This window comes from Metopolophium dirhodum, chromosome 5, assembly GCF_019925205.1.
Source record: "Metopolophium dirhodum isolate CAU chromosome 5, ASM1992520v1, whole genome shotgun sequence".
NCBI lineage: Eukaryota > Metazoa > Arthropoda > Insecta > Hemiptera > Aphididae > Metopolophium > Metopolophium dirhodum.
The window spans coordinates 13,448,439-13,457,444 of record NC_083564.1 but is presented as its reverse complement, the minus strand read 5'-3'; positions in this window follow the sequence as shown (position 1 = coordinate 13,457,444).

Sequence of the window (9,006 nt, the reverse complement as noted above, 5' to 3'; positions counted from 1 at the left end):
TATTTGTACGATGGTCAGCGGTTAGGTAACGCGTCGTTAGTTTTATACGTAGGTATTCCGTGTTCGTAACAAAGTTTAGTAAATTGGAAGACTTGATTAAGTATTTAATCATTTATCTAAAAGAGATGTGCCGGGTAGCCACATTACTATATCGAGGGGCCATAGTGCAAGTCCATAAAATATATCATAACATAATATATTATATTAGAAATACAAACTTAATATTTCACTAACAGTAAATATTATAAAAAAATATTACGAAATGTACTATACTCATATGATATTATGATTGTATTAGTTACAAACTCTTGAATTAAGAGTTATGTTTGAGGATTTAATTAATTTCCTAAAAGGAAATGCCTCAAAGTTGCCTAAGTAAGTTGAGGGACCGTAGTTAAAGTGCCGTCCACCAATAAAGTAGATAGAGAGTCGTTGATCGCTTTTATGTGCTTCAAATTGTTTACACGAGTGAGCTGGGTATGGCTCCATCATAGATAATAAAGATATAACATAATGGATAGGACATAATAGTCTTATCAGCGGTCTGATCTTCGAGGGGAACAATTGAGGCCAACTCGAGTATCGACTATCAATATAAAGGAGCCTCAATTTCCTTCCCCTCCGGGAACGCGGCCTGAAATGTATTTAAAATAGGCGTGGACTATCCATATCTTTATTATCTATGGGCTTCATCCATAGCATGGATTAAGGTTGTCAACAATCAAAGGATCTACTTGATAATCAAAAACTTAAGTTCAGCGACCTGCAAATCAGGATCTTTTTATTCAAAGTGTCCTAAGAAGTCATAAGAAGGTTAGTTAGGTAAACCTATGGTTAGTTGAAAAATGGCTAATAACCATATGTAGTAAGCAGTTTGAATTCTTTAAACAAATGATGCTATAACCTCCTGGTTATTTACCCAAAGACTTAAATTTATTGGCTATGACTAAAATAGTGTTTGCACCTTTTTATCTGCTAGTCAGCAATGTCAAAAAAAAAATAAAACACTATGTTTCTTTAAATTAATAGTATTCGTTATAAATGTAGTAAAATGTATAATAGTATAACAATTTGAGATTAATTGATATTTTCTTAAATTAAATCTAAATTGACAATAACAATGAACACATTTTTAAATCATTTAAAAAATAATCATCTAGTTTAAATCATGATGAAATGTATTTGTTGTAATTTAAAGATGATTTAAATCGGTGGTGGGTTGCTGATGGTTGTAGCCGCAGTGTTCGGATTAGATAAGTAATTTTTTATCTAGATAAAGATAAAGATAAATACTTTTTTATCTAGATAAAAAAAGATACAATTATTTTTAAATGGGTTTTAAATGTAGGTATATTTTAGTTGAGCACTAGGAACATGATAATAATAATGATATAAATAAAAAAAGGTGGATAAGTGGATGTCACTCTGCTGTACAGTAGGCTACAAGTGGGTCACTGTAATGGATGGTGTTAAATTTGAATTCAATGATATAATATCATTGTATAAGAAAACGGTCAGTCAGCCTATTATTGTACCAAGTATATTTGATGATATTATTGTGAATAAAGTAATTTATATATAACCTATTTACGTAGAGCCTTGTTTTAGATTTTCAATCCTTAGCCATAAAAGTTAAACATTTATACATTTTTAACCACAAAATAATTAATAAAATATAAATTTGATAAATGTTGTCAAAATTTGAACCTTAAATGCTTATAAAAAAAAATTGTGCCTATGTGTTTTAATATTTTTCAACTGCTATTAGAACGATATATCAGGAGCCTTCTATTAAATTTTCACGCTTTTTTTCCCAACAAATAAAAATTTATTGATATTTATAGAAAAAAAAACTAAAAAAATTGAAAACTGACAATGTCCGTAAACAGCTCAAAAAGAGTCAAAATATTTTCAACATTTTATTGTGTATAGAAAATGCTAATATAAACATTCAGTGAATTTTTCAAGTATCTACAGTCATTCGTTTTTTAATTACAATAAAATAAGAAAATTGTTACATGAGAAATCGAGTAAATATCAAATGTTGTAAAAATATAAATTTCAGACGCTCATAAAAATGTAATTTAAGTTTCTTCTAGACATTTTTTTTTTGATAAAGGTAGACAAACTTATGAGTAATCTTATATTACATTTTCAAATCTTAGATTTAAAAAGAAAAATTTTTATGAATTCTCAACTCAAAATAATTTGCTATTTTTCGTGATTTTTTCGTATTTTGTCAAAATTTGAACTTTAAATGCTTATAAATAAAAACTGTGACTAAGGATTTTTAATTTTTTTCATCTGCCTTTGAAACAATAACCTAGGAGCCTTCTATTAAATTTTCAAGCTTTTTTACTCAACAGATAAAATTTTATTGATATATATAGAAAAAAAAAAACTAAAAAAATTGAAAACTGACAATGGCCGTAAACAGCTCAAAAAGAGTCAAAATATTTTGTAAATTTTATGGTGTATAGAAAATGCTAATATAAACATTCAGTCAAAATTTCATGTCCCTACGGTCATTTGTTTTAGAGTTGCACCAAAAACCAAAATCGATTTTCTCAAAAACAGATTTTTCGTAAAAATTCCCGTTTTTCCTTAATTTTTCTTTTGTTTTTCACGTCGCTTTTGAAAACTACTGGGAAAATTTTACTTTTGACCCCCCATAGTACCAACTAGATTCACTTTACTATCAGAAAAGTTACTGTAAAAGAAAATTCAAGCACTTTTATTGTCCTAAAAGGTGATGACAGACACAAAAAAAAAATAAAAAAAACACACATCATTGTAAAATCAATACATTCATCGCTTCGCTCAGAATCTAAAATTACATTATTTGTAAACCATAAACTTGGATTGAGAATCTGTATAAATATTTAAAATGTGTTTGTACAATTTCGCGATTTTTAAAAAAGTATCTAAATGAATTTATTTAGATTACTAAAAAAATTATCTAAGATGAACGTTTAGATACCTTGTAACTATTTATCTAGATAAGATAATTGATAAACAAATGTTTATCTAGATAAGTCCGAACACTAGTTGTAGGTTGACATTCCACTGCAGCAGTGTTCGCGTGATGCCCGATGTCAATTCTATTACTATAATACAGACAGTATGTGTGCTCAATATGTAGTATGTACGTTATATACATGTCGTGGGTGTTGTGACTTGCGGGACGTAGGGTTTACAAACAATTCAAAGAAACATTATGTACGAGACACTACGAAAAATATTAAAACACATATTATTCTATTCGATTAGTTCAAATTGGAAATATTTGATTTTTATCGTGTTTGAAAATATTATTATTTAATATTACATATTATTATTATTTAAGTGTAATATTATGCGGTTAAAACAATTTGTAATCAGTATTTTTACTATCTATTATTTCTAATATTTATCTATTCCAAACACTAGAATCATTTCGTACAAGCATTTGAAATATATTTTTTTACGATGAATATTAAACCGTTGGTTAATAATTTCTCCTCAAACGATTTTCGATATTTTGTTGTAATTAAGAAATTAACTATAAATTAAATACTTCAAATTTTCACAAAATGATTATGATAAAATATTATAATTGTCTGTAGGTAGCTACATGATAAAATGTTTTAAATATTTTGACTCTTTTTGACCTATTTAAATTTTGAAAAAAAATTAATCAATTTTTGCCGGGTCTAAAATCTTGAACAATTAATACAAGGTTCCTCATAAGTTGTTATAATAACAATTTTTAAATAATGAAGACTCATTATGTACAGTTAATATTTTTTTTTGTAAGCATTTTATGTAGGTACAGATTTTTACAAAATTAGTCAATACCGCGAACATTTGCAAATCTTTTTTTTTGGTTAAAAATTTATAAAATGTTCAATTTTAATAGCTAAAGATTGGAAATTTAAAACGAGATTTCTCATAAGTTGGTAATAATGTTATCAAAAAATCTAAAAAATATACGAGCACAGTTTTTTTATAGCAATATTAAGTTGAAACTTGGACGGTTTAAACGAAGATTAACGATATTCATTATTTCGTTATAATTCAAAAACATTATTCGTGGACCGTGGTGACTTATAACTTTTACTTATATTATTATATTTTATACATACAATAAAGTTTTATAATGCAATGTTTTAAGCAAAATAAACTACTTAAATAGCTGCAATATAAATATAAATATATAATATCATCTAGATAACTATATTTACCTATATTATACTATTATATGGATAGGATGATATAAGTATCAGGTAAAAATTATACTAGCATTGAAACTAAAGCAATTATTAATATTTTTACTTAGTATATTACTATAGTACAGTATACTAAAAAAAATATTATGCAAACCATTAACCAAATAATATACATATATTTACATGGGTATAAAAAAAAATTTAATAGTTCTAATTATTACGGAATGATATGATGTACCTAACTAAAAGCTTAAATAACTATAAAATCAGTGACTGTGATTATCGTTTTTAGATGATAATAACTTGGTTTTCATTTTGAGGAGATGAACCTAACTGTAATATGTTAAAATACATAAATATTATAACTAGATAAATATTTTTTAGATTAAAAATTGGTGGGGTGGTGGTTGCCCCACGACTTAGTTCTAATATCCAATGGGGATAGGTGGGTATAAGTAATTGTTTATTGCCACACCTAAAAAAAATTAGTTCGGCTACACTACCCATAAGTCAAGGTTGTAAACCTATATCAACTGATAACGGTAGTTTCAGCCAAAGAGTGGCCTTTGCAATTCAAGATCCTTTCATACGTATTCGGCATTGTTAACATAACTATTCTACCTTTACACTTTTTCTTCCCCCGTCTCTCACAGCTATATACAGGTTCAGCCACTCTCGTCCCACACCTCCATATGATCGGTTTCTGTTTATCCATCTCTTTTTCAGCCTTCCCCTTATTTCCCCCTCTAAATTAAATCTATAGCCACTCTCACTATCTCTTATCATACAGTGTCCGAACCACCTAAACCTCTCTAGTTTTCACTACCCTTAATTTCTTATTCTATACTTCTTTGTACCTTAACACCTATCTTAATATTCTCATATCTGCTACTCTCACTCAACTTACCTACCCTAACCTTACATTTCTTTTTCATCTTTCCCTTTCATACACCAAACATACTAAAATCCTGTTAACCTCTTTCCTTATCTTCGCCATATCACACAATTTCTATTCACTTAGTCTATAGTTACGTACAAGTCATCGTATTTAATTATAGGTGAAAATATTTAAATATCATTGAGCAAATTCCCTACTCAAAAGAATTATTTAGAAAAATATCATACCTGACCAATTTTCTAATTTTTATCACAACTTTGTTGATAGCCGAAATAGTGTTATACCACAAGTTACAATACAAATAATTGAAAAGTTTCGGGCAATACATCTCTGATCAATTAAAAATAATAAAAAGAAACCTACTGAAAAATAAAAAAATACATACCTCGTGTCCGACTCAAAATATGCTACGAAACTTAGTCTTCGAAATACTGCGCAACGTTCATCATTCTATGATATATTATTCCCAGTTGTCAAATTTTCACTGACGAATACCATTTCTGAAATAACACGCATCTTGCAGTAAAATGTTCTACAATATTCTTATGACCTATGCGTTACAGATATTATATTATAATATACCTACCAATAAATAATCTTAATTTTTAATGTATTCAAGGATTTATTAGTTTTATACCTAACAAAAATTACATTAATTCACAAGTCAGTTATCAACTAGAACTCCACTACCGGCAAAATATTGTGCTTTTTGATGTTTTTTTAATTTTTATTTTAATAGTTTATACATGAATTTATTACTATTACTAATTATAGTAGGTGTAGTTAAATTCAATAATTTACAAATATTATCCCAATTAATTAAATAACAACTTTTGAAGCATTGTGTTAAAGACAACAAGAGATAACATTACAATGCGCATTAAAATTATGTAATGTACCTTTATGTAAAAAATAAACAAAAATAATAATAACCATTGTGTTCTAAGTGACATAAGAACACCCATGTTCATGTTTAACACTATTAAAATAGGTACCTATTCGAGTATACAAGTATATTATTCATAAGCGTTCACATGGGTGGTGGTCAGGATAGACAGTTGACAGTTGACAGTTGACTATAGGTACTCCATGAAAACTTTTGTATTTTAGGTGTGCAACAGTATACGTATATTATATAGATATTAAGTGAAAAATAAAATTTACGTATGGTACCCTCAATGCTTAAATTAAACGTCCGGTTTGGGAAATAATTTACCAGTAATAAATGGTTATTACATTAAATATTTAATCATACCTATACCATCATATAATATTATAATCTAAAATAATAATTAAAGTAAAATACTAAAATATATAATTGTAAAATATTGAATACCTTTTATCTAGGGTATAAACTACGCTAAAGCCTAAAATGGGTGTAAATATTAAGAAATTGTGTGAACAATATGTATATAAAATATAAAGATTAATAATATTATATTGTTTTAAATACTTCGCGCAAACCTAAGGTGTTACCCAGCGAATAGTATAGGCAAATAAGTATTAAACTGGTCGTGGTGAGACGAAGGCAGCTTTTGGATTGTTCGGACTGATGTATATTATTATTATACATTGCGACTTTGGTAGGTAGTAAACGTATATGCTTCTACGTTACCGGATTAACCGGATTTTCCGTGACAATAAATAATTAATTCAAGTCTAAAAAGTAAATTTAAGCCCTAAAAAAATAATATAAAAAGTAAACTTACGCGTAAACATCGACTCTTCCGGTGAAACCTAGCTGTACTGCACACGACGCCGCCGAAGAAACAGCTCAATTTTTCTTCATCCGTCTACATCTCGCTCCGAATTTAAACTAGAAGGTATGGAAATATTTTATGAAAATACGCTGAACGTAACAAAATGTGGGAGTTTGTGCTATATTATACTTCTTAACGAACTATCCGTCTATTGTTGGCTTATTTTATTTTTTTTGTTCACTGAAATTATTAGAAAGTGAATCGTCTTCACGGAATATCTCCAATTGGCGATTGCCATAGATGACATAAATATATTATAATATGAGAAATCCATAGAACTTATCCTCAGTATACAGGATGTCCCACCGAGATCTGACAAATGCCATAACTTTTGTTATACTCAAAATATTAAAGTTTTTTTTTTTATATATCTAATTTATAGTCACTTGCGCTACACGTAAATATACAAAAAATCATCTTTATTTTTAATAGGTAGGTACTGAAAATAAAAAACTTAAAATTTGATTTAAATACTTTTGTATAAATTCAAAATATCCAATATGTGAATCTGATTATAAGAACAATTTTGATGGTAAAAACATAAATATAAGTCAAGTAAGTAGTTTATTTTTTAGAATTTTTTTAAATACCTATAAATTTTTTGATTAAATTATTTTGGAACGTAATAACTTTTTTAAAAATATTATTTTTGGGAATTTGCTGACATAAATATATTTCTTAAATTATTTACTTATTAGTAATCACATAATATTAACAATTTTTGTCATACGTTTAAGTAACATAATTTTTTTTTTGTCAGATCTTTCTGTTACACTTACATCCTTATGGTTTATTGATAAATCATATTATGTTCTTTACAGAAATCTTTGTGATCTGTAATATATTCTGGTTTTCTATTTCAGGGGGGTTTTTCTGGAAAAGTGAAATCGATGAAAATGATTGAAATAAGATAAAAATGCATCATTTTATGGTTTTGAATATGAAAGCTGTGAGATGATCGATATGAATTTCGTGAGAAATGTAGAGGTGTTAGAAAACTAAGATGAGTGTGTTGAATGAAATAAACTAAAAAATTGATTTTTACAACAATTGTTTAAAAATCTATTTAATTAAAATAATGAGATGAACCTTATTTGATCATTTAAATTTCCAGAACAAGCCCCCAGTTGTTGATCACATGCCAATTTTAACCATTACTAGACCACATGTTTATAGACATTCTATAATGCATTCTCGATACGAATTATAAGTTACGTAGGTACTTGTCCAATACTCGACTACAGGAATTTAAATTAAAGAATAATGTGACATACCTAGGTAACCTATCGGTCTATTCTAAAATAAAAAACTTAACCTAGGTACCAATAATATCACAATATCAAATAGTGAAATGTGTAAATTTGAAGAAAATGTCTTATTACTCTTATTGGTATACACCGAAAAACACCCAAAATAAAATGCGCGTTTGCGGTGTTCTCTTAAAACCCAAATGTTTAATGCATATTTACCCGTATGCATAGTAAATTTATATTTCACAAAAGACATGTTATACTATGTGTTATGTGACACATGAATTCACTATGCATACGGACATTTATTTAAGTGGTATAACCTGCTATGTAGGTACTTACAAATCATATTAAATAACATTAATCATTATGTATTTTATTATTTTATTAGGAAGGTATAGGTACCTACCTTCCTATTTATAAAGGCATTGCCTAATCATTTCAGCTTTCAATTTTTAAAAATTATTCTACTATAACAATAAATTAACAGCTGTAGGTAGAGTATTATGATTTAATTATGTTTCATAATATCCTAATTTTTGTACACCTATAACAACTGGATTTTTTAAAACTACTCTACGTCTGGCGGGTACCTATATAAGTTTGCCTGACAATAAATATTTACATTAGGTCTACCGCATCAAAAGAGTAGGATAAAACTTACGTAATTATTCATTCTTCCGGCGAAACACGTATCCTTCGAGTATAATATTGTCTAGTATCAGAGCTGTGCATCTCCGCCAAGGAAAATGCAGCGCACGTCTTCATATCTTCGATCCAAAAATTCAGTCTTGAAGTATTGAGATTAATGACATTAAAAAATGAAAATAAACACCTAGCTTAATAACCTGCAGAATGTAGACGAAATATGTGAGTACGTATTGGAATCG